We start from the raw sequence: 26,187 nt of genomic DNA on the forward strand, positions 1-26,187 counted from the left end.
GCCGGCTTTCAACCCAGGTCCTGTTTCCAGCAGTCACTAGGCGCACCAAATGTCCTCCGGGCGCTTCCAACAAAAACTGCGCTGTGGATTTAACTGTGCACTTCAAAGGCGCGAGCCGAGCGCACGGTCCTGGAAGGGAGGTACGCGAGCCGCACCCGGGCCAGCCCAGCACGCTCCTGCGCCCCTCTGGGGGCCATGCAGCCCGCACACCCCTCTGCTACCCACGACTTGCACCCTCCTGCCCCCTCCCGTGGCCCCGTACCCCGCTGCCAGCCGCCCCCAGTCGCACCGAGCTTTCTTGCAAGCAGCTGCTCTGGGACAGAACCTCCGACCTCACCTTTTACAGCTGAGCTCTCCGTTGGGGAGGCGGGCGCCTGGGCCTCCGGGTGGCCCCGGAATCCATCGCGATCGGGGGCTTATTTTTAATTTCCCCGTTCTTGGGCCGTTACTGAGTTGCCAGGACCTTATCAAAGCACAGCCGGCTCCAGCCGACTCCCCCGGGCCGGGCTCAGGGAGCCAGTGATCCCGCCGCGCCAATCACAGCGGCGCTCGGCCGGCCCGCGCCGCCCGCCTTAAAGGGACAGCGCGCGCCAGCTCTGCCCCGCCCCGCCCCGGCCCCCGTCGCACACTCCGCTCCCGCGTTAACTCTTCCACAATCCTTGTCCGCCCCCCACCGGCTCTCGGCGGCCCCGGGGCTCTCTCGGCCAGAGTTCTGATTTCTTCTTTCAAGTTCTCCGGCCTCTGCTCATGCCTCCTCCCCCTGCCTGCCCTGGAGCTCTCAAGCTACGGAATGCCAGTTCCTTGTAGCTCTCTGGCCACCGCAAGAACTGCAAGCAAGCAGAACGTGCCCACCCCCCATCATCAAATACTTTCCTACCTTTATTCAAGTTTCCCTGGAAATTTGGACTGGGAGGGCCTTCTGGAAGGAACTGTAGTCCTAGGATCCGCTGGCCAAGTGTCTTAGGGCATACTCTGGTTGGGACTCAGAAGGCATGGCACATGTGTGCGTGTGTGTGTGTGTGTGTGTGTGTGTGTGCGCGCGCGCGCGCGCGCGCGCGCCCACTTGTGTTTCAGTATGTTCAGAGTTATATAGGAACAGTTTGTGGACGATTTGCGGTCGTGTTTGTGTGAAGGTGTGGAGACCTGCTTTGTAGTCAGGGAACACCCATCAGTTCCCCAGTTTGCAACCTTGCATGGAAGTCAGAGCCTTCCTTGTACACACATTGACGTCTCAACAAATTCGTGCCCACCACGCTCTTCCAAAAGGCTGCCACCATCCCATATGTTACATATTAAACGGCGGTGGAATGCCTCCCCCACACACATGCAATGTTAAAGTATAAAAATTCACCCCATTGTCACCTTTGGATTCCTTCCCATCTTCTCCCCAAAATGTTTATAAGGCAGAGCCCTTAAAAGTGTATCATAAGCCCAGAGCATTTATTTATGTAGCTATTGTAGAGTGTTTCTTCATGGGTGAGTTAATGATCTTTTCATCCTATGGGGGAAAATAGAGGTGAGGATGTAGCCTGGTGTAGTTATTACCTTGAATGCACATAACTCTGGAAGCCCTGGGTTCCACCCCTGCCCCTCCCCACCCCACACCAAGTAAACCAGAACTGATGACAACTGGCTGTCACCCCAAAGATAGAACCAACAGAATGAGAATTCCAAGACCAACGTAGTAAATTTGAAGCCAGCCTGAGCTAATTTAAGACTCTGTCTCAAAACAACAGCGCTAACAAAATAACAACAACAAAACCCACAGAAAAGTCATCCAAAAAGAGGAAAGAAGTGACAGCCAGAGCCCTGGCACTACCCTGCTGTGCAGGGGTTTTGCTCAGAAACCACTCATTTTGTCTGACCTGTTTACCTTAAAAATGAATGAAGGATAATCACTCGGCTTTGGGAACTTTGAAACAGGTGAGAAACATGTCCAAAGAGAAAGAGTAAAGTGCCACACAGGACAAGAGAACCCCCACGGCTCAAGCCTCCAAAGTCAATAGCCTAGAAATGAGGGAGGCCCCGCTCTGTGTCCATGGTCAATACACCCAGCTTGCCCTGCAACCAGGAGCCCACCTGTAGAGAGCCAACAGTTCAGGCTGTGAAGTGTGGTCCTTCCCAGAAAGACCAGAGAAAGTGTGTTCCCATGATGCATCTGGGCACTGAGCTAAGTACTAGGTATGGGGAAACTGGGTGGCTGGAAAGTCTGTCTGCCTTCCAGAATCCTGCAGGGTCCATCTCTCCTGACTGCCCTCAGCCACTGGCCCCGAAATGGTATATGGAACCCTAGACCCACCTCTAGGAACACACACCTCCTTAATCAACCCAGGCAGAACTGTGCTTCCTAGGGTCCTGAGCCACAGAGATGTTGTTCCTGAAGCAGCAAGGTAGAGAGAAGCCCTGACTACTATAGACGCGGCTACAAGCAAACAGCCAGGGGTGTTCATGTGTGTCACACACACACACACACACACACACACGCACAAAATCTGTGGGGATGGGGGAGCAGTGTAGAGAGAAGCCCTGACTACCGTAGACGCGGCTACAAGCAAACAGCCAGGGGTGTTCATGTATGTCACACACACACACACACACACACACACAAAATCTGTGGGGATGGGGGAGCAGTGTAGAGAGAAGCCCTGACTACCATAGACGCAGCTACAATGCAAACAGCCAGGGGTTTTCATCTCTCTCTCTCTCTCTCTCTCTCTCTCACACACACACACACACACACACACACACAATCTGTGGGGGAGGGGACATAAGGAAAGTCAAGTCATCCCAAATCAAAATAAACAAGGTTCAGAAAAGAGGAGACTTTCAGAAAGGAAGTGGAAACTGGGCCTTCCTGGGTGGTTTTCCTTTCCCTCCTGGCTGTCCCCACTGACCCCTCCCTGCCCCTCAGCCATTCACAACCTTCACAGGCTGCCTTTAAGCCAGAGAGTGCTCCTGCTCCTTCATTAGCCCAGTGCTGGGGCAGTGGAAGGGCAGCCTGGGGAGTCCCGTGTGGCTTAGATCTTCTTAGTAACAACCCCTGTGGGAGCTGGGCTTCCACAGCAGGTGTCAGGGTCACCTCAGGCCAACAGCTCCCCCATCTCTGCCGGCTCTCCCCTGCCCGGTCCCCTTCCTCCCCCAACTTCATGTTCAGGGGAATGCTTTACATCCAGCAGGAGGCTGGGGGGATTGCTGAGAAGCCGGAAACCCTCTCTAGCATTGGGTCTTCGACTACTTGTTGATATAACTGGAGGAGCATCTGAAAGCCTTCGTTTATTCCCAACCTTTCTCAAGATAGCAGTTTGCCATTTTCCTCTTCTCCCTGGCAGCAGCATTATCATGTGACTTGTTGTAATCCTGCATGGTTGCCTGGAAACTGGAAAGCAAGGTGATGGGTTTCTGCACATGCTCACTCGCCCTCCAGCCTTTAAAGTGCAGCCCTCCGGAGGATAGACAGTACCCTCTGCCAAGGGGAGACAAGTTTAATAAAGCAGAAAGGGGTCCTGTTCTGGAATTCAGTCATGGGCTGACATCCTAGAATACCAGAACACAAGGCTAAAGGCTCCATGGGAGGCATCCGGCCAGATCTCAGACCCAGGCAGCTTCCACAGAAAACACTGTGGAGGGGAAGTCACGCCAGCTGGGACTTCAGAGTTGCTGAGACCCAGGATATTTCTCTAAGAGTCAGAAATTCTGGCTTTTCCTTCCTGGGGGAAAAAATACCACTCTAAGCAATGTTCCTTTGTTGAGAGGGAGAGGAGGGAGAAGTCGCTTACTATTGCTGGGACTGAAGGTCACCTGACCACTGTGGGTGTCCTTTATTGTTCATCTAGACACCATGTCTGCCTGCATACTGCCATGCTTCCTGCCATGGAGATCATGGACTAAACCTCTGAAACTGCAAGCAAGCCCAGAGAAAGGTTTCCCTTGGTAAGAGTTGCCATAGTCATGGTGTCTCTTCACAGCAATAGAAACCCTACAACGAGATGTTTTCCCAAAACACATCTGAAATCCCTCCAAAGCACAGTTCATTCAGTTCCTTGACCCTGGGAGCTCAGCTCTTTCAGCCTCCCCTGGATAACCCCCAGCCTTTCAAGGAAACAGTTATTTCCACGGGCATCTCAGTACTTGGACTCAACTTCCTGTCACTCTTCCTAAGTACCTCTTGCTGCAGAAGAGGAGATACGGATGCCGAGGGCTTTGAAGCCACACGGGAAGGTGAGGTTGCTCTGAGAAAGTTAGAGAAAGTTGTCATTGGTATGTTAGATTGAAAACCATGGAAGATGATACTTAAAAACTCCCCAGTTCTAATCGAATTGATTAGGAAAGGCCTTTGCTGTCCACTGGCAGCTACAAACTGCTGGGTGTTTTTCAGCAGCTCCTTGATCATGACTTTTTCCAGTTGGCCTGAACTTGGCAGCAGGAGAGGCCAACGCTATCAACAACCAAGCAGGAAAATGGCTGGAGAGATGGCTCAGCATTTAAGAGCCCATGTGCTCCTGCAGAAGACGCAAGTTCAGTTCCCACCGCCCATGGAGGGTAAATTGCAACTGCCTGCAGCTCCAACTCTAGGTGACCTGAGCCCCTCCTCTAGCATTTGCTTCCCCCACCCCGAGACGGGTTTCTCTGTGTAGCCCTGGCTGTCCTGAAACTCTTTGTAGACTAAGCTGGCCTTGAACTCAGATCTGCCTGCCTCTGCCTCCCAAGTACTGGGGCTAAAGGTGTGTGCCACCACACCTGGCCCCATTTGCTGAGTAAAAAACAAAGCAAAAAACCGACTCCTGCAGAGTGGAAAAATAAGTTGAGCTTGAAATCATTTCCTTTCTTTCTTCCTTGTTTCTTGATTCTCTGTGAACACTGTGGCATGCTGGGGTGCTGGAGGATTTGTTGTAGAAGTGTTGACTGTTCTACAGAATTCCAGCCCACCCTAGAACCTTCTAGATGCTGTTCCATGTTGCAGAAACTTCTCTACATCAGATCCCCAAGTGTTCTGTCTTGTTACATAATCTGCCAGAGATGCAGCTGTGCCCCAGCCCCTAGTCTGACTAACTTTCAGGGACCCATTACCATCTCTCTCACAAGCAAACCATTTCCAAGCTGGTTTAAAAAAAAAAAAAAAAAAAAAGAAGAAGAAAGAAAGAAAAAACTGGCTGAGTATGGTGGCACAGGCCTCAGGAAGCAGAGACAGGGGGATCTCTGTGAGTTCAAGGCCAGCCCGGTGTACACAGCAGTCCCAGATAGTGAGACTGTCTTAAAAAAAGAAAAGAAAAAACCCCACTTGTGAAGCCAGGGCGCCTACAGGACAGCATCTCTGTCCTTGGTTTCTCCTCCTCAGCTGAGGACACCTCATCTTCCTTTCATGGGGGTGGGGATGGGGCTCTGTCCTGGGGCTTCTCCAGGGAATTCCTTGAACTGTATGGAGCCCAGGGTCTCCTATCTCCTAAAGTTGTAACTCCAGCCTCTTTTGCAGTCTTAGTTCATCGTGGCCACATTTTGCTAAGCCAGCCATAGGTCCCGCCCATTTAAACGTGCTTAAAACAGAGCTGGGCTCTGTGTGTAATTTAGCTAGCGGAGTGCTCGCCTAGACCTCAGGAGACCTGGGTTCAGTACTTCACACTGCATAACCCCTCATAACAAAGACCACCACCTACTGCCTGGGGTAGGGGGCAGGCATCTTTCTGGAAGGCAATGGCTTCACCATCCTCCCGCTGTCTACCTTACAAACCTGGCCCAAGTCTTGGCCCGTCTTTCTCCCTGGAACACTCCGTTCATTCTCCCAGTGCTGTTGACCCCACATCCTAAAAATTCTGGCGTCGCTCTTCTTCCCGAGTTCACAGCTGCTCCACAGCTCTCAACATTTCCAACGTGGGCAGCAACAGCCTTTAACGGCTCTCCACGCCTGCAGTCCGGCTCCCCCTCCACACTGCCATCCTAGTGCACATCCACGACCCAAAGCTGCCCTGGTCAGTTCTTGGTTTCCAATCCTCCCCTGACCATCCACACACTTTCCATAGAGCTAGACCTGAGCATGGCCCATCAGATGGCCTTTCTGGGCAATCTCCAGCTTCGTTCTGCTGTTTACCCATCCTCACCCCGTACAACCCCACATGGCGGCTCATATCTATCTCCCCTCCCCTCCTTTGCAGGATCCCCTGGGTGGCCCACTACTCTCCAGCTTCTCGGCTCATGTCTCCCGTGGGCGTGGAGTGGTTCCTGCCCTCTAAACTCCTGCAATACTTGGGCCCTGTACTTTTCTGTCCTTATCTACTCAGTCAGGGCCCCTCTCAAATCAGGAGCCGACTGTGCTTTATGAACTTGGATTCTTAGTTCGGTGCCTGGCATATGGTTCAGGGAATGGCAGAGGTAGATTGTGGGCAAGAGTATTATGGGAAATGCTTAGCAGCTGGTGATGAGAACTGACACTGGCCTATGTGCTAGAATAGTCTTTGTGTGTGTGCGCGCGTGTGTGTGCGTGTGTGCGTGCGTGTGTGTGTGTGTGTGTGTGTGTGTGTGTGTGTGTATGCCCACCAAAGCCAAGCCTTTAGTGGCTACTTCTTAGGATCCACCCTAGGTTGTTTCTAGGATCCCTACTTAGCGTCCAAGCCCTGTGCAGGTCCCGTCCCTTGACCACAGGTGGAACTGATTGGCAGCCTTCTGATGAGCAGAATGGAGAAAAGGTGATGAGGTGTCCCATCTGAGGATTTAAAAAGGTTTTAAAAGGTTGTGATGGCTTTGTCGTCCCCCCCCCCCCCGTCCTGGAATTTGTTTTGTAGACCAGGCTGGCCTCAAACTCACTGAGATCCACCTGCTTCTGCTTCCCAAGTGCTGGGCCTAAAGGCTTGTACCATCACTGCCTGGTCTGGCTTTTTTTATTTTTTTATTTTTTTTAAGACAGTCTCACTATATAGACTTGACTAGCCTAGAACTCTGTGTAGACCAGACCTGGCATAAAACTCACAGAAATTTACCCAATGCTGCCTCCTGAATGCTGGGATTAAAGGTAGCAGCAGCCCATGTGCGTGCATGCACGCGTGCGCACACACACACACACACACACCCCGACTGTGTCTTGCTCAAAACTAACTTCTGTCTGCAATGTTTTCACTGGGATTATGAAACAGCCCTCACACCAACCAGGTGAGAGATCTGGAAGCCAGTCCCCGGCTAAATCTTGCAAAGGCCCCGAGGGCCCAGGGCCTGGTTTACCTGCGCGGTCACAGGAAACCCTGAGCGTGCAGGCCAAACCCAGATTCTGAAGCCACAGATTAAGACCCATCCCTCAGGGAGGGGAGCAGCAAACTCAGATCCCTCAGATAACACTTTTGCCCTGTCAGCTCCTCTTGCAAAAGCTAAGAACCAGGTTGCAGGCACACTGGGGGCGTGAACCCTTCTTGTACTTCATTAGATAAGAGCACACTGGGGGTGGGAAGCGAGGTGGGGGGGGGGGCGGCAGCGTGACCTGGCCACAATTAGAGCACGTTTGAAGCTCTTCAAAGGCTTCTGGACCTTTATAAAAATATATCAAAACTCTCCAAAGAGATTATGAGAAGAAAACCGAGTCATTATGAGATTGCACTGATTACAGAGCGGGCGGGATCACACTCAAATGCCACCCTTGCCCACGTTGCTTCCCCAGCCACACTAAATGAAGAGGTGGGATTTACTGTTTCAGAAGGTGGATAATATTGGCCAGCTACTCTTGACAGATTACAAGGAGGGAAACCGATCTCACTGGAGGGGTGCTAGACCCGAACAAAAGATGCGGAGGAGAGTAGCTCTGATTTAAATGCAGTGTTAAAACCAGGGCTGGAGGGTGGGGGCGGCTAGCGCCTGGAATGGTGATTTTAGGGAAGGCGCTTCCGAATGCCAGTCAAATACCGGTGGAGCGGGGAGCGGCCCCGCGGAAGTCTTGATGATTTTTTTTTTTTTTTTTTAGAGGAGAAAGTTCCCTGAGACTGTGTCCTCTGAACGGAGAAACGGTCCCAAGATCATTGGGGTTGAAGATACTGGTTTTCTCAGCAGAAACATTAGCTTCACAAACAAAATCAAAGGTATGCACTGAGCCCATCCTCCTGGACTTCCTCGGAAAAATACTTTCACAGATAACTTTAGGGCATTAAAAAAAAAAGATAGACTAATTATTGAAACTGTAAAACCCTGCTCAACGAGTCGTCCCAGCATTAAAGAGACGTTGGGGGGAAATTAAGCGGCATAAACAAGTGTGCCCAGCTTTTCAGGAAAGGAGTTCTGGAATCTGACCTCGGAGGAAGGTGAGGTAGGAACGAAGCTCAGCTGGGGCTACCGTCCTCCTGTCCCCGGGGCAGACTCTAGCTGCACACCTCGAAACTGACTGCCCAGTGCGCTACCTCTGCCTAGTTCGGTAAAACCTGGAATCCTCCGTTTAGTTCACAGCTCAGGAGATGATCAGTGTCTGTGAGTCAGAAAACACAGTCACGGGGGGCACGGGGGTGTGGCGAGAAAGTTTCCTCCCTGTGGGCGTGTCTGGTCCAGGGTGGGATCAGAGTTGGCAAGGCCTTTCCTAAGGCCGAGAGGTGAGAGGCCCGAGTGTCAGACGGCTGCCTGCCCAGGGGGTGGGGGAGGGGCGGGCCGGTGTGCAGGTGGTGGATACTTGGAGGGCACCCTGGGGACACCCCCAGCTGCTGAATCGCTTCTAGAGGTCAAGACCGAGGAAGACGCTCGCCAGTAAAGCCCTACCACCGGGTGGCGGGGTGTGTGTGTGTGTGTGTGTGTGTGTGTGTGAATGTGAACTGGGTGTGATGTCGGAGGTCGTTTGTCCATTTCCGCTTTCTCTGGAGGCCACCCACTTGGTGTAGGTCGTGCACCTGCTTCACCCAAACTGGCCTCATCTTTCACTGACTTGACCCTCCCTGCCCCTCCAGTCTTGCTCTTTTCTATCCTAACAAAAACAGGCTTCCTGCCTACTCCCTTCCCCCCACCCATGCCTAGGGGATCCCCTCCTCTGAACGTGCAGGTGTGAAGAAGTCGGCCTTAAACCCCAGGTGGAGGATCTGCACATTCCTGAGATGGTAGCTCTACCAAACAGAGGCCTGGTCATTTCCCAGGGAGCCTGTGGGGCTGGGAGCAAAGTGGATGCAATCTGATGTTATGGGTGCCAGGCCTGCACGTGGTAGAAGGGTAGAGCCCTGCCCTCTGCAGCCTGCCACGTCGGGGACGGTCAGAGTGGGGAGGAGGGTATCAATAACCCGGCGATCAAATTTGGTAGGTGCGCGTACGCGCGCTAGGTACTAAAGAGAAGGGTTGGCGTGAACTAGTAGGGCACCAATGTGGTCTTGAGACGCTAAGGAGAGGCCACAGGGCCTAGGTCAGAGGAAGTGCTGCCCTTTCCAGAATCCCATAGAAACTGAGAGAGGCAAGCTGGGCCACAGTGGCCCAGGAAGGTTTAGAGAATGTGAACCCAGGAGGCGGTCTTCCCCTCCCCTCCCTCCTTTCCTTCTTTTCCTTGTTGAGATTAGGGGGATCTGATCCTCCTGCCTCAGCCAGCACATCGCAGTCCCACACTTGGCAGGAGGTACGCCTCCCCACCCCCCACCCCCCACCCTGCAGAGCCATCATTCCTTCCTTCCTCTGTGCCTTGGTTTCCCCCGATGTAAAATGCTTGGGCACATAGCTGTCGGGATTTAGATGGGGTGCTATAGTGAAAGGCTAGGACGCAGCTGAACCCTGGAAACACTAGGGTAGGGTTAGCCATCTTAGAAAAAAACAAAACGAAACAAAAAACCCCAAACTAAGGGAGTCATCCTGGCAAGGTCCCATTTCCCACTAAGGGTCTTCCTTGCATGTCCCCCCCCCCAGGGTGGGGGGGCAGGAGGGGGCAGGGCTGCTTAAAACCTCCTTTCCTTGAAGTGGGGATAAAATAAGGCAGCCTAAGGTGATGAAAGTGGTGTCTACCAATGCACCCAGGAACTGTGTGTGTTTTGAAACAGGGTTTCTCTATAGTCCTGGTTGTCCTGGAACTCACTCTGTAGATCAGGCTGGCTTCGAACTCACAGAGAGTTCGTCTGCCTCTGCCTCCAGAGTGCTGGGACTAAAGGCGGGCATCACCACTGCCTGGCAGGATTCTCATTTTTGAAAGCAGTAAATTCTCAGCTTCCTGGTAACAAATGTCTTCCTAAGGCAGGACAAGGAAGATCTTGGCTTTCATTTTATCTTTCTGTGGTTCGAGGCCAGTCTTCCGAGAGCGAAGGTGCTATCTATGGCCACCGGCCGTTTCATCAGGGTCCCTCAGGTTGGACATTTTAGTCCTCAGTGTGCCCGAGTTCTGGACTCCGGATGGAGCCAGCTTAGGTGGAAAATATTCCAGGGTGGAAACAAGTGTGTGCCTGTGTTAAACATAAAGATCTTTTTCCTGCACTTATTCCCCGCGCCCCCCTCCCAAGCCTCACAAAATGGTAATCATGGCAATGCCCTTTGCATTGTATTTAGTGGCATGTCCACTTTATTATTATTATTGTTGTTGTTGTTGTTATATTTGAGACAGGGTCTCCACGTACCCTAGGACGGCCTTGATTTAGGAGTAGTTGTTCAGGAATAAGGAATAATGACCTTGAACTTCTGACTCTCCTGCTTCCACCTCCTGGGGGTTGAGACTACACCGAGATTCCAATCACAAATGGTTTATCTGGTGCTAGAGGGTGGAGTTCAGGGCTTTGTTCAAACTAAGCAATCACCACACCAACTGAGTTAAACCCAAACCTAGTTGTACGGCCTCTTAAACATTCATTTCTCAATCCATAAAATACCAGTAAGGACCAATAACTGTTTTGTAAAAAGGGTTGCCTATATAAAATGACCCTTAACCTTCTTACGTTTCCTGCATGCACACCCGGCTCGCCTCCAAGCTGACCAGGCATGAATGGAGAAACTACAGTAGGAATCGTGCCCACCCAGTTGCTGGCACTGAAAACAGTCATTAGAGACACGCATCGTATCAGAGTAGACCTAGGGAGCTACCTGGAGCCCTGGGCACAGTGATCAAATGCAGCCCCGTAAGTGTGGTGGTGTTGGGTAGAGCAGGTATAGCCGGAGTCTTCTAGGCTGACCTGTCTGCAGCCACAGGCAACCCCAGATCTGGTTCTCAGAGGGAAGTGAATCTGAGGCTCCTAACCCACATCCGCCAGCACAGCCCCTCTGTCCTTGATGCCATCTTTGCTCTGTCCTTGGCGCCATCTTCCCTCACAAACGGCGGCCCTGTCTGAACCTGCGGGACCAAGGGAGCAGTAAAAGAGGCCATAAAGGAGTGGGAAGAGCTGCCATAAACCGGAGACAGAGTCATTAACAGTTCGTCTCTGATAAGAGCTTCAAGGGCTTCCAGCAGACAGCCTGGTCCCTACCCCCCCCCCCCCAAGATATTTGAATCCTTGCTTCAGAGCTCACCGGCGAGGAGGATCAAGGAAGAGCAGTGGGGGAGGGGTGGGGTGGAAGAAAGAACAGAGGGTGCACTGATCAAGGGCAGAGACAGGCTTCCGAAGGTTCCAGATAATAGTCCAATAGGGACAGCTCCAGTGAGGAGGCGCTTCCTGTGGGCTGGCCGCACCCCAGTGCCCACTCAGCCACTCCCTGAGGTAGACACTATTACTGTTGAGTAACATTTCAGAGCCGTAGCCTAGGCTATACTGCCTCACTGCAGTCTGCCTGGTATGGTCCAATATGCAGTGCCGATTGTACAGCGTGGACTGCCTGGCTCAACGTTAGGAATGTCAAGCTGGTGGCCGTACTAAACCCAGAATAGCACCCTCCGAATGGGTTGGTGACGGGGAGCTGAAGTGATTGCTCACACCCTATGCCATGCGGAGGCCCCGTCTGGCAAAGTCGAGGTACTGGAAGAGAGTGGGCCAGATGTGAGGGAAAAACGAAGAACCCTGTGTAGGTTGCTCAGCTCCTCTCGTTACTTGTACACATTTGACAACAGCCACTGACCAAAGCTGAAGGATGAGGAGAGGACATGAGAGGTCAAGGTTCCCCAACTGCCTCCCATAAGTCAGGGAATGTAAGGTGAACTGATGTCGTCTTGGGCAGGGCAAGCATTCAGGACTGGAAGAGCTACTGCATAAATGTCCTTTCCTGGATGGATGGATGGATGGACGGACGGATGGATGAGTTCTGCCACCCAGAGCTCATCTGCCTTGAAGTCTAGTGCTCAGTGCTGCCCATCTTAGGTCCTCGTTCATAGACCCTGCTGCAGCCTTAGGGTTCTACTCTGAGTAATAGACGCAAACCTACGAAGCTGGTAGTGTATTCCAGGTTGGCCTCAAATTCACCTACGAGCCTAGGACGGTGATGACCTAGAACTTCTTGAGCTTCCTGCCTCCACAGTTGTAGTGCAATGTTTTACTCTTTTGACTTTTTGAGGGGCCCACCACCTCGCTACCAAATAAATCACACACGGAGGCTTATTCTTAGTTATAGATACCCGGCCTTAGCTTGGCTTGTTTCTTGCCAGCTTTTCTTAAATCATTCCATCTATCTCGGTGGGGGGGGGGGGGGTCTCGGGGGTTATCTTTCTCTGTTCCTGTATACCTTTTCTTTCCTTCTTACTCCATGTCTGGCTGGGTGGCTGGCTGGCTGGCTGGCTGGGTGACTGGGTGACTGGGTGGCTGGGTGACTGGCCCCTCAAGACCTCCTCCCCTTGTTCTCTCATTGCTCCTTGGGTCCCCCTCTATTTGTCCTCTCTGCCTGCCAGCCCTACCTGTCCTTGCTCCTGCCTCGCTATTGACTGTTCAGCTCTTTATTAGGCCCATCAGATATTTTAGACAGGCAAAGAATCGCAGCTTCACAGAGTTAAACAAATGCAGCATAAACAAAAGCTACACAGCCTAAAATAACATCCTACAACACACGGATGATGTCATTCTAGGGCTGGGACCCAGGGCTTTGGGCATGCTAGGCAAGCATTCTACCAAAAATGAGTTACAACCCTAGCCCCGGTGCTGCTATATTTAAGGACCAGGGCCAAAAAAGTAAGGAGGTGTTTTATTACTTTTTCCAGTTCCTACCATCTGAGTGTATAATCAGGAGAACCTCGGTGACTACCCAGCTTGGGCTCAGAGGCCTGTATTCCAGCTCTGGCTCCAGCTTCCTCGGTGAGTCAGGCCCCTTAGGCCGCCCAGGTCCTCATGTGCACAAGGAAGATTGACTGTGAACGGCTTGTCTCCTCATGCTCTTCCTTTGTGGAGCTTGGCCGTTCACTGGACGGGAGAAGAAAGGTCATGAGGAGGCAGACCTACCCATGTCTACATGAGTTGTGTAGCCTGAGCTGTCCCTGGTGTTCCCTGAGATTGGCCAGGAAGGGAGAGTCTGGCCTAGTCTAGTAGCCTTAGGACTAGCTTTCAGTTCTAGGATTTAGGAATAACAGTGTAAGTGTGGAGGTTTGTGCCCATCATGCAAACACTTGCCAGGCAGAGGTCAGAGTGCCATGAGCTCCAGGCCAACCTGGGCTACAAAAAGTAAGACCTTGTCTCCAAATAATCTGATCAGTCAACCACCCAACCAAACAATGGTAGTGTAAATTTAGTCAGGGACCAATCATTCTATGACCTCTCCCAAGGAACCACCATAATTGCCCTATGAAAAGGACCAGGCTCCCAGAACACAGTTAAAAGTGAGTCCAGGATCATCTTGCCGATTCCTGAACAACTTCTAAGTATTCAGGTCATATAGATTCAGGGATTGTCTGAGTAAATATCGTAGACTTCTTAAGTAGCAGGGCAGAATGTTCTACGGTGACTGGTCAGGTGATAGAGTCATGATGCTGGAAACACCCTGAGATTTACTCCAAACTGCAGGATGCAGATTAGGACTGCTGTATACCGAAGCAAACCGAAGCAAATAAGATGTACAGATGAGGGTCTGACAAAGACAGATGGGGAGAGAACCCTTCCGGAGAGATGACAGTTACATTGTTCACTGTGGTCCACCGTCCACCCACCCCCCACCCCCCGCTCAAACTCAACTGATCGGACTACATTTGGCCATGTCACCCACAAGCAGTCCACCCCAAACTGGCCAGGACCGTAGCATTGAGAAGCTGAGCCTTTGGGTTGATGGCCTTTTTCTCTGGAACTCAGAACTTTGAATATTTGAAAGCAAAGAAAGAAATGCTACTCCAAGGGGCCTGTGTAAAGGTGGGAGAATGAGGGGTTTGGAGAGGTTAGGAGGGAACAGGAGCTAAGAGAAACAGGTTGAGAGAGACAGCGCTGAGGAGGGGAGCCATTCCCCCATAGACAGAGAAACCAAGGGGGTGACTGCCTCGCTCAGTCTTTCTGGGTTTCCCACTTCCCCCTGAGGGGCCTGATTCCTACAATGCACTCCATTCTCCCTTGCTGAACAGTTAGTAAGTGCTGTACATTCTTGCGGGTGAGAAATATGGCCCCTTACACTTTCCAAGATGTCTATGTCATTTTTAATAAGAGATGAGGAAAGAGGGGTCTCCACCGCACCTCCAGGTGGCCCTACCATTGGGGATGTTCTTTTGAATTAAAAAAAAAAACTTTAAAAAACTATTTCTATTATTTTAAAAAATACTTATTTATTTTTATTTTGTGTGCATTGGTGTTTTGCTTGCCGGTGTGTGTGTGAGGGTGCCAGATCCCCTGGAATTACAGCTACAGACAGCTGTGAACTCCTTGTGGGCACTGGCTCTGGAGGCGTAGTCAGTGCTCTTACCTGTGGAGTCATCATTCCGGTCTAAAATACTTCTGTTGTTTTTAATTTTGTGTATGCGTGTGGAGGTGTTGCGTATGTGAGTGAAGGGGCCTACGGAGGCCAGAGGCCAGATCTCCCGGAAACTGGAGTTAGAGGCAGCTGTGAGCTGCCTCACGTGGATTCAAGGAACTGAACTTGAGTCCTCTCAGAGAGCAGTGTGAACCCTTTCCTACTGAGCCCTCTCTCCAATCTCAGGGATGTTTTCACATACATATAACTGCTCCTTAACTTTCAATGGAATTCTAGCATAATAAGCTTGTCCTAAATTGAAAATATCCTAAGTCAAAAATACATCGAATACTTATGACCTATACCACATTACACAGCCCAGGCATGTGTCGCCATGTCAGGTTGGATCTGACCTACTAATATGGTAGCTTTGGCTAACTTTTTTATGTGTGCTCGCGACTTCCATCAGCCTGGCATGGGTCAGAATCATGGGACACAAAGCCTGTCTGTAGAGCGTACCTCTGAGTGCCTCCCATGGTCCACGGGACACTGCGCTCACCGTGAAAAGCGGTGGTTATATGAGTTTACTTTCACACCACGGTAAAGCTGAAAAGCCACTCTTGTGAGTCTGGCGTGGTCTGTGTTTAAAATCAGGCTCTGCTTTATTTGTTTATTGATTTTTATCCAGGCTTTCAGAGGAGCTACAGTTCGAGGGCTGTGTAGAGGCATATAGCCCACTGCCTCTCTTTAGGGTATTGGCGTCGAGACTCCCAGTCAGTGCTCACCTGACAACGGGGCCCTGTCTGTCTTGGAATTGTTGTTATTGTGTTTGTTTTTCTGCCTGTTTTCCAAGACAGGGTTTCTCTGTGTTGCTCTGGCTGTCCAGGAACTTGCCTTGTAGACCAGGCTGCTCTTGAACTCAGAGATCCACCTGCTTCTGATTCTTGAGTGCTGGGATTAAAGGCGTGAGTCACTCTCTCCCCACTTGAAATTGTTGTCTTTGAAGGGCAGCTTGGTGTCCCTTGCCTTGCGCTGACTGCATTCTTAGGCTGCCGTTGGTGAGCCTGTGTTTACACGTGGGTCTCATATACTCTCTAGTACACACACCCACACACGTGCACACATGCACTCAAACCAGGACATTCGCAGCCTGGACAGATAGCGTGAAGCTTCCTACACCTCAGAATTGCCATCCCCTGGGCGGGCTTCCCTGTGTTTGAAGCCCGCATTCTCCCCACGTGTGCTATCTCAGATTCTTGGCCTCATTGAGGGATTTAAAAGAGGCAGAATGTGGCCTTGAACATTCTTCCTCCCCTTTGAGCACACGCAGCCAGACTATTTTGGGAATTTCATTCATTCATTTCGAGTGTGTGCATTCCTGTATGTGTGTGGGCACGATGATGTCTGTGGAGAACGTGGGCGGAGGTCAAAGGACAACAGGCAGGAGTCTTCTTTCTCCTTTCGGCATAGGAGCGCTAGGGATGGGGGTCGGGGAGTTAGGCTTGGTGGCAAACACTGTTACCTGCTGGACCATCTTGCCAGCCCTTGCCCATTAGACTGTGAGAGCTTTATTCCTAACTGTCATGAGTGTGAACCAAATGAGGGGAGGAACTGACGGGAAAGGGAGTATGTACTAGGTGCAGGTCAACCAGGCGCTGCACCTTGTCCCTCTTCCCAGGTCTCCACCCTGACTTCTGGGAAGAAGATTTGCTTTCTTCTGTAGCTAGAGAAAACTGGCATTGGAGACCTCAAGCTTGTATTTATTTTAGGTTCAGCATCACCACCATGAGCCTTGCCAAACTTTCTCACCCTTCCTAAACCTCAGTTTTTCTAACTATTTAATGGGAATAAACTCTTTTTAAAAAAATAAGATGAAATAAGGAAATTGGTACAGTAAGTGTCTTGTAAATGTGTGCTCCTTTTTGTCTTATGGACAAAAGCTAGGCTGTGCAGTTCCTCCGTACTGACTTCCGTCTCTTTATGGGTAAACGGCCCATGGGCCCCGGGACAGGTGGCTATGCTCCAGGGTCCTCCATAAGCCGACCTACTCTGTATTTTGCAGACTGTATCAACTGGTAGTGCTTTTCTGGTCCAGGGAAGCGGTGATGGCCACAGTGTCATCAACTGGCTTTCCATATATGGCCTGGGCCAGGGCAACGTGGCTCAAACCCTCTCCATAGTAGCCAGGCTGGTGTGCTGCCCAGGGCACTTAGACTCACCTAAAAAGCTCATCTCTCTCTTCCAGAGGCTCCATTCAGAAGGTCTAGCTACAAGTGAAGGAGCCTGGCACCACTGGGCATGAGCAGGAGAGGTGTGGGCTCAGTGGACCACCTAGTGGTTAGACCAGGCATCCTTTCTCCATGAGGATGGGGAAGGAGCTGGACAGAGCCGAGGAGGGCCGGGAGACACTCCCAGTCACCCTTACTTGGTAGGAACTATCAGCCTCAGGGAAGAGACCTGAGCACTAGTGGCAGACAGGCCTGGGGCAGTCAGTCAGGGAGTCAGTGGCTTCTCTCGCCTGGGTTGAAAATGGCCGAGAAAGTATGCATCACCACCACCAGCCTCACTAGAGACCATAGCATGCCAGCAGAGAGTCACAGAAGGAGATGCAAATGTTTTGAGTTTAGCTATTAAGCATAGTTTCCAGTGAGTGTTCTCATGTCTTGAAATGAAACAGATGAAAGCAACATGTGTCAATGGTTGTAGGAAGGCAATAATGTCATCAACAGGAAACACAGCGATTGAATGCCGAAGCCTCAGCCCAGAATTTAACCCTTCTGTTTATCTCCCAGTTCTTCTGCATGGAAGACTGAGGAGCTTCCTGCATGAAGAGGTCTCTGCCTATCTAGTCCTTCCTCGGGCGGGGGGGGGGGGTCCTCTGGGAGCTCCCTGTGAGGATCACAAGCTGAGCCTGTGTCTTTTAGGGAACAATGGTCTTGGGGAGAAGGGGAGCCCTCTGGGCCTCTCTGCAGAGGAAGCTGCAGAGCCCCGCCTCTCTTCTCTGCAAAGAGGCTACAAAGCCTTGGCTGGGGGACCACAGTTAAGAGTTCCTGGCAAAGACAGTGCCAGCTGCTGGCAGGGGCAGCAAAAGCAAGGCCAGCGTGCTGCTGCTAAAGAGGGCGGGTGGCGCCACCAGGGAGTCTGTGGGCCCCAGGAGATACTGGCTACGGGGGCTGCAGATGGAGCAGGCTGGGGGCCAAGACATCCCACTTTATCTGATCTCTTTATCCAGGACAGAAAAAGATGTGTGTGTGTGTGTGTGTGTGTGTGTGCGCCGCGCGCACGTGCACGCATGCTATTCCTGTGGCTGGCCCCAGGAAACTCAGGGAGAACGGTGACCCTGCCATAGAGAAGTAAATCTAGTGTCCCCAGCCTGCAAAGTCTCACTACCTTCGTCTCTACTGAGCACACTATACTGTTTGTGGGATGCTTGCCTTCCCTGCAGACTTTACACGCCACATGCAAACGATGCATAAAATCCAGACACCAAATAAGCATAAGGTGGGATGGTGGAGTGTCTGCAGCCCCGTTCCGTGGTGCAAGCCTGAGCCGTGGGCAGCACTTACCACCTGTCCTGGAGGCCTTGGGGCCTCAGTAAGTCCAGGGTCTTGAAGCCCAACAGGTCAGTTTTAGAGGTCAGCAACTCAACCCAATGGGTTTTAGACTAGCCTGGATTGATGTATGTTAGGACAATTGGATGGTGGTATTGTCGATACAGATAGATAAAATTAAGGGACAGGAACATCTCGGTTCCTCCTTTCGGTAACACACAACACAACACAACACAACACAACAACAACAGAAATGCCTCGGGTACATCCTGAGGAAGGATTTTAGCAGAGGTGTGTTGGTGTAGATTTATCAGGGCTGTTCGTGCCCGTGTGTATTAGTCAGCCCGTGGTGCCATAACAAAATGTCATAGCCTAGCTGGGTTAAACAGTTGGAATTTATTTCTCATAGTTGGGAAGCTGGGAGTCTAAAATGAAGGTGTTGGCCAATTCGGCTCTGTGTGAGAGCTGTCTCCCTGGTGTGGAGACAGCCGTCTTCTGGCCAAGTCTTCACATGGTAGACACAGAGCTACTTCCAGTGCTGCTCCTCGTAATGGCACAGACCCATCATGTTGGCCTCTCCCTCCTGCTCTCACTTAAAGATAATTATCCCTCAAAGGTCTCGTCTACAAATATGGAGGACTGGGGTTCCACCATTTGAATTTAGGAGATACAATTCAATACACAGTCCCGTGTTTCACCTGGCTCACATCTGTAGGTGTCTGCCTCGTGTGTGCACTGGCCTTGGCTCAAGGGTGGTGACAGCGGTGTTCAGATGTGGGCTGTGACCTACAGGAGTCCTGCTCATGCAGGAGATGAGCCCAGGAAAACAGACTGGATAGCAGGAGAATAAGGGATAATGTAGAGATGGGTTCTAGGCACCAGGGAGTGAGATGTGCCTCAGTCTACCCTGGATAAGGTGACAAGGGGACAGGACCAGTGCAGGGGCACCTCTGGACGGTGTTAGACCTGGGCAAAACCTCAACATCTGGAAACAGTCTGAGGGCGCGAGGAGGGCAACTGCCAGACAGCCAAACTTCAGGTGCTAACACATCGCACAGGTGGTGGTGCGTGCCTTTAATCCCAGCACTCAGGAGGCAGAGGCAGGTGGATCTTTGTGAGTTCGAGGCCAGCCTGGTCTACAGAGCTAGTTCCAGGACATGCTTGAAAGCTACAGAGAAACCCTGTCTTGAAAAACTAAGAAAAGAAAAAAGAAAAAAAAGAGGCAAGGACTGGAGGTTGGTATGATCAAAGCTGGCTGCGAGTGTGCACATGCACGGCCTTGACTTTACAGATAGCACTTGGTGGTGGGGTGCTATGTGCTAAGAGGTGTGTTTTAGAAAGCTGTCTATTGTGAACTTAAATGAGAGCAGGATTTAGGGAGCAGGAATCCCAGGGGAATCCCTTACCATAATCTGAGCAGCATTCCTCAATCTGTGGGTACTGACCCCTTTGGAGTAACAGATATTTATTTATATTGCACTCATTACAGTAGCGGCATTACAAAGTAGCAATGGAATAATTTTATGGTTAGGGTTGTCAGAACATGAGGAACTGTATTAAAGGGCTGAAGCATTAGGAAGGCTGAGACCCACTGCTCTTCGGGGTGCCATTCAGATATTTACATTTGACTGCAACAACTTGGGTTCCCTAGAAACTCACTGTGGGGTTTGATATCATGTGAATTCGCAGAAAATACTTTTTGGGGTCGGGGTTGGGGAGGACCTGTAGAGGAATAAAGAAATAGAAGGAATTCCAGAAAGAATCCAAGAGGACACGGCATCTCACCCATCGGCAGATCCAGGACGGCAATGCCTACCATCATATTCCCTCAGGGGATGAGAGAGCCAGAGGCTTCACGCACTAGCATCTATCAGCCGCTGTTGCTGCCCCGAGGAGATGAGAGAGCACAGATACTCAGTGTTCTCTAAGTTGCAGGCTGAGTGGATTCTAGGTGCTTCCACCAGAGTTGCAGGAGAGAAGCCAGGAGCGAAGCATGACATGGTGGTGAGATGGGGGCTGTCTGTAAGCAGAGCCCTGCAGGTGTCTACTACCCCGAGGAGACTCAGGGGCCTCTCAGGATGACTCACGAACATCAGTCACAGCCACGCTTACCTAGCCAGGAATGGGTGCTTGGGAAGAACTTGAATGGTTCATTTCTGGATAGTCAAGGAAATCCCCCAATGGGATTTTTACACCAGCTCCATTTCCAGGGCTAGGGTGACCCTGTAGCTCTGGAGCCTCTTCCATGGTGAAAAGGGGCAAGAGCCTTCATGAAGAAGGGAATGCTGGCCGCACACCGACCTCCCCAGTTAGCTGGGGACCACATCAATAGCGACAGTAGGGCTTTGCACTGAGGACCAGGGCCCAAGCAGAGGCTACCGCTGACTGGCTAAGTGTGCAGAGGGCAAGGTCCAATCCCAGTCCTCTGTGACTCAGGGTTCCTCATCTCCACAACCGGGATGACTCTGCCCATCCCACTCATCTCTGTGACTGTTACAAGGATGAAAGTGGGACTCCAGTCTAGGCAAGTTCTCCAAGAATGTGCAAGGCATGTTGTAAACCCAGATACACCCCACATCCTACATGAGTAATGTCAGGCCAGGGCGAGCAAGGAGGAAAAGTGATGCTCGCTTCCGCTCTCTGCAGGTCGAAGATGCCGTGGCAGGCTTCGTGCACAGGAGGACAAGTGACACAACTGGACTTTGGGTATGAAGGCCCGGTGCTGACAGAGACCTCAGTTCTTCTCTGTAGCCACAGATATCAGGAAGGCACAGGGTCTCCACCCAAAATGCAATTAATCACAGGCATGTGAGTTATGCTTCAGACTGGAGGATAGAGATCAAAGGCAACTGTTCAAAGAGCCAGCTCCCTGTCCACCCAGCTCAGCATGTCACACACAGTGTGCTCACCATGAGTCCCACCCCACCCTCCAGGGCCAGGCCTGCCACAACCATTTGGTTTCTAAGTTAATTTCATTCCTGTTACCGTGGAATAGGCAGCTACCATCTTGCTCCTGGGAATAAGCACTTTGGGGGATGTGACTTAAGGCAACTCACACCTACCAGATCTCACTCTTGTGGGCCCTCAGATGTGACTTATCCTTTCAGACATCCAAGTCTGTGACCTCGTCACATTTTGTTTATCAGAAAATCAGAATGCTGACTGTGGCCCCTGAATTGTACAGGGGCCTCTGTCACCTATCAGCCCCTCCATCAGCTTGAGATCTCTCGAGCCCCAGTGGGAAACGAGTGAGGAGCATGGGGGCTTGTGGTTGGCTCCAGATTGTCTGGAATTTCCCCAGGGTCTGTGTTAAGGTTCTCATCTGGTTGGATGGCAAAGCTGTTTTTGCCAAAAGCTTGAGTCCCTAAAACCTTCAAGGGCAAAGTTCAACTGCCTTTCTTTCTTAGAACATCATGCCAAATGGGTCAGTACCAGCAGGTGTCTCGGCATCAGATTAGTGATGGCTGGCTGTGTTTCCGTACTCCTCTCCTGAGCAAGCTGGAACCTAAAGGCTCTGAAGTGTGGCCAAGCTGAGTTCGTCAGTAAAGACTGCACAGTCCGACCCAGCATGGTGGCTCAAGTTGACAGATAGTCTCAGTGCTTAGGAGGCTATGGCGGGAGGATCATGAATTATAGACCAGCCAAGATCTATCTCCAAAGGGAAAAAGGTGGGCGAGCTGGGGACATGGTTCAGTTTCTAAAGTGCTTGCTGCACAAACATGAGACCCAAGTTCAGATCCCAGTAAGCACAAAAGGTACGTACAGCAGCCTGCATGGCACTGGAAAGGCAGAGGGGAGATGCCATGGAATCTTTTGGCCACAGGGTCTAGCCAAATCAGTGAGCTCTAGATGCAGTGAGGGACGCTGCCTCAAAACATGATGGCAGAGAGTAAATGAGGAAGACACCTGAAGTTGACTGCTGGCTTCCATGTGCATGTACACACATGTATGCAAACATGGGCAGACTATGCTACGCTAAGCACGTTTCTGGTTACTTCCATGCTGTCTCGTCTCTGAGTACATAGGCTGCTGTGCTTATATAAATCATCAGATGGGGTTTTCAAAAGTCACATTTGCTTCTAAAACAAATCACACCGCATTCCCCCGCTGGGCTCTACTGACTCTCCATCATAAATTTTCATAATCAAACCAAGTGCCAGGAGCTGGCCAAACAAACATGACTGGTGTGATTTGGAAGGTGTGGTGACCAGGAGACGGCAGCTGGTAAAGGTAAAGTGCTTGCTTTTCAAGCACAAGGACCTGATCAACACCCAGAACCCATGTTTTGTTTTTTAAAGGTAGGCACAGTGCTGTGCTCATACTCTTGCTGTCTGGGAGGCAGAGACAAGCAGATCTCTTAGGCAGATGGTACCTGAGATTGTCCTCTGACCTCTACATACACATGGTTATATATACAGGCACACACACATAAACATATACATGTGTGTGCACACGTACACTCGTGCACACACATACACACACACATTTCTGGAAGATGCATGGCATGTAACATACCAAGGAGGGTTATGTTCTGTATTGCATACACACAGTACAAGGAGCTTGAGACAGTTTTCCATAATTTTTTTAGATTGTAATTTTGTAAATTGTGTGTGTGAGAGAGTATATGTTTGTGTACAGGAATGCAGTGGCCAAGGAGGCCAGAGGCCAGCAGATCCTGGAGCTTGGGTGATAGTAGCTTGTGAACTGATTGTCGTGGGTACCGGGAACTAAGCTTGGGTCCTCTGAAAGAGGAGTGAGTCTGTGCTCTTTACTATGGAGCCTGCTCTCCAGCCCCCAGGCAGTCCTTTCACCAGCTACAGAGTACCAGTCCCTTTTCAGCGGACACTGTGATCTCTGATAATCCAGAAACAGTTAGTGAAAATGCCCTCTCCTGAATAATAATAAAATACTGGGCCTGGGGACACAGATCTGCAATCCCAGCTATTGGGGAAAAAGACCGCAAGACAGTCACCTAGGCAACTCCACGAGGACTGGGGATGTCTAGGACAGTGGCCTAGGATGCACAAGGCTACAGATTCAACCCCCAGCACTACAACAGAAGACAGAAGAAGAGAAGGAGAGAGAGGAGAAGGAAGAGGAGGAGGAGGAGGAAGAGGAAGAAGAAAGAAGAGCAAGAAGAAAAGTGAGAAGCAAGTGTGACCAGCTGATTAGATCCCAGGTGCTGGAAAGTGCTGAAATCAAAGAGTCACTAGCTTTCCAGGTCATTATTCAGCAAAGAACTGGATGCTGTAGACCAGTGGGCCTTGACAGGAGGGGAGGCTGTGGAGGTCTCTGGAGGGCTCATGGCCCTCTCTTGCCTCCCCTTGGGCCCAAGTATGGTTTTCTATTACAAGTTCAATGTGGCTTGAAGCGCTGCAGAAACCTTTGGCCACGGCAGCGCTCATACTTCTTTAATGAAGGAAGGAAGATTTTGGGCAAAGAACAGGAGGAGGAGGAGAGAGGTACTGCAGGTGGACCAAGCTACGAAGTAGTCTCAGCCCTACAAGGAATCCGTGCCTCTGGGAACAGACCCCTGCCCTCTGCAAACGTTTATGAAGCCTTGCTACATGTTCTGCACTGGGCCAGTCCTGCTTGATCCCCGAGGACTCAGGAAGGGCTCTGCAGAAGACCAGGATGGGAGGGCAGAGGTGTACTGGTGCTGGCAGGGGTGAGGAGCTCTAGGAACAGCCCCTCCCTTAGCAGAAAAGCTAGGAAGGAGGTCAGAGAGTCCTGCCCTGCAGCTTGCGCGGGGATAAGGCTGTAACTGCCCTGGGCAGCTGTTCAAGTGTGGAGTCCATTTCAAAGGCCTTTTGTTAAACTTTTAACAGCCAAAAGGACTGCCTGAAGCCATTCACTGGGAAGGCTGGGCAATTCCAGTGACCTGGAAGACTCTCAAGTCCCCTAGCCCAGGAGAATGATCGCAGTCAATGCGCACGGCGATAAATCAAGTGCTGGGTCCTGAAGAGTCCTGAAGAGCCCTGATGGCAAAGGGGAGGATCTCTCCACCCTTCATTGAAGGGTCCCATACAGGTGTGTAGAGCAGGAAAGCGGCCGACTGGCTCACCAGGATGCTGCCTTTGTTTCAGGAGTGTCGGGTCTGCCTGAGGGCGATTTTCTAGTTCAATGCAGCCCTCTGCACCCCTCCCCCACAACCTTATCTGCTTGTGGGAGTTAGAATTGTACTGCAATCAATTTGCTGACGATTTTGGGGCTCCGGGCAAGTCCTCTCACCTGTTTGAAACACTATCTTTCATTCATAAGATAAAGATTTTGGCCTGCTGGCTACCTTCTCATCCTTAAGAAAAAGATGTTGGGCCTGCTCACCTGGTGGGCTACTCTATGAAGGGAACCTCAGAGGTGCAGGAGGGTGCAGAAGGGTACTCTTCTTCCCACTTCTGTCCCCAGATGGGTAAAGGGTGGACTTGGGTGAGAGTTTTCCTGACGACCGAGGTCCTCCCACACCCACGGAACAAGAAGCTACGCTTTTCCCTCCCAAAGCTTGTGTTTTGTACGCCTCTTCATTGATTGCCACCCCCCCCAAGGGGTGGGGCTCAGCGGAACCTTAGATCTCCTCCCCTCCCCCAGAGGCCTAGGGCCTGTGGTTCCACACACAAGTTTGAGGCGAGATCCCATCGCTGCTATGAGCATCCGGGAAGCGCCCACTCGGACCCACACTCAGACCCAGAATGCTGGCAGGTTCGGGCCAGGCGGAGCGCTTGTTACCTGGAGCTCTGAAGCTCATAATGACTCCAGACCGGCTTCTCAAGTTGGTGGCTACAAATGTTAATAAAATTAAAGCCACCTGAGAGTTCAGCCTGGCGATCCTTTGAAAGCAAGTCTGTGAAGGGTTATTACCCTCAATTACCTAGTTGTCCACTCTCTTAGCTTGGGGTTAAACTCTTAACTCTTCCCTTTGAAGTCATTATCCTTTTATCTATGACTGGACCAAGGAACTTCAGGACAATAATCAATGGAAACTTCTCAGAATAGAAGAGCCAGGAGGGGAAAAGGTGTGAATACCGTTTTAACTGGGGGCCGACTGGGGCAGATGGGGGGTGGGGGTGGCAGAAGAGGCTGTGTCCTCAACTTCAAGAAGGCAAAAAGGAGGTGTGTGTGTGTGGGGTGTGTGTGTGTGTAACAACAACCATCCGGCAAGTAATTTTCAGATCTTTAGGAAAATGAAGAGAAAGCGATAATTTGCCCCCCCATCACAGAGGTGCAGCCCTCATCAAAGGAGGAGAGAAAGTTAATGAAGCAAAAGACACAATTAAAGAATGGATTTAATTAGGGCTTTGATGTCTGACATGGTGCATGACACTTCAAGGGGGCAAGGGACTACAGTGCTCACGCACCAGGAAATGGCTTGTTAAAACGATCTGTTCCCCAAGAGGCCTTATGAGAAGGAGCAACTTTCATCCTGGTCTCTCCCACCAGAAAGAGAAGTCAGACTCACATGGAGCCTAGCTAGAAGGGAAAACATCGCAACCTCCCTTTCTCGCCCCCCCAAAGCCTGGGTTCCCGGAGGCAGCGACTGTTTCAGGATCATTATGCTTTATGCTTCTCTGTTTAAAAAAAGGGGGGGGGGTGAGAAAAAGCGGTGCACGCGCGCTAACTAACGTTGGAAATGTGTGTTTCATTTCTCCCTTTTATTTAATCCCTTTTGGAACGCTTGTCTACACAGGGAAGATGAAAACGCCAGGAAAGGAGCCTTTCTCTGCAGCTTTGCAGTGGCGTTGGAAGGGGAAAGGAACCATCTCAGTAAGGAGGCGCAGCCACCCAGCCGCCCCACAGCCCCGCTCCGCACCCCCGCACCCCCACACCGCACACACTTCGTACACTCCAGTCCGGAGGAGGGCTGCCAAACTTACGTTTTTCCCTGTTACGACTCCCCCACTCCTCATTAAAAAAATAAAAGAAAGAATAAAATAAAAACTCCTTTTATTGT

The 26,187-nt window shown here is 51.1% G+C and overlaps 1 protein-coding gene and 1 long non-coding RNA gene across 4 annotated transcripts in view; one reads left to right on the forward strand and one right to left on the reverse strand.

The window, feature by feature from the left end:
* The window catches only part of Axin2 (axin 2), a 30,332-nt gene extending 29,328 nt beyond the window's left edge, over positions 1 to 1,004 (reverse strand). Inside the window, exon 1 of one of the 2 annotated variants that reach the window (XM_087909847.1) lies at positions 878 to 1,004. The gene's annotated coding sequence lies outside the window, so the exon portion shown is untranslated. Of the gene's footprint in view, positions 1 to 337; positions 499 to 877 lie in introns of those variants that run through there. The other variant, XM_087909846.1, reaches the window with a different exon arrangement.
* On the forward strand, positions 29 to 26,187 carry LOC146893329 (uncharacterized). 2 transcript variants are annotated; one of them, XR_015738730.1, is made up of 4 exons: positions 29 to 140; positions 7,937 to 8,051; positions 20,889 to 20,948; positions 25,924 to 26,187. It is a non-coding gene; the product is annotated as an uncharacterized LOC146893329 (long non-coding RNA). The 2 variants fall into 2 exon arrangements; XR_015738729.1 differs by lacking the exons at positions 20,889 to 20,948; positions 25,924 to 26,187 and adding an exon at positions 13,028 to 13,122.

This window comes from Myodes glareolus, chromosome 9 (assembly GCF_982192425.1).
Source record: "Myodes glareolus chromosome 9, mMyoGla1.1, whole genome shotgun sequence".
Lineage (NCBI taxonomy): Eukaryota > Metazoa > Chordata > Mammalia > Rodentia > Cricetidae > Myodes > Myodes glareolus.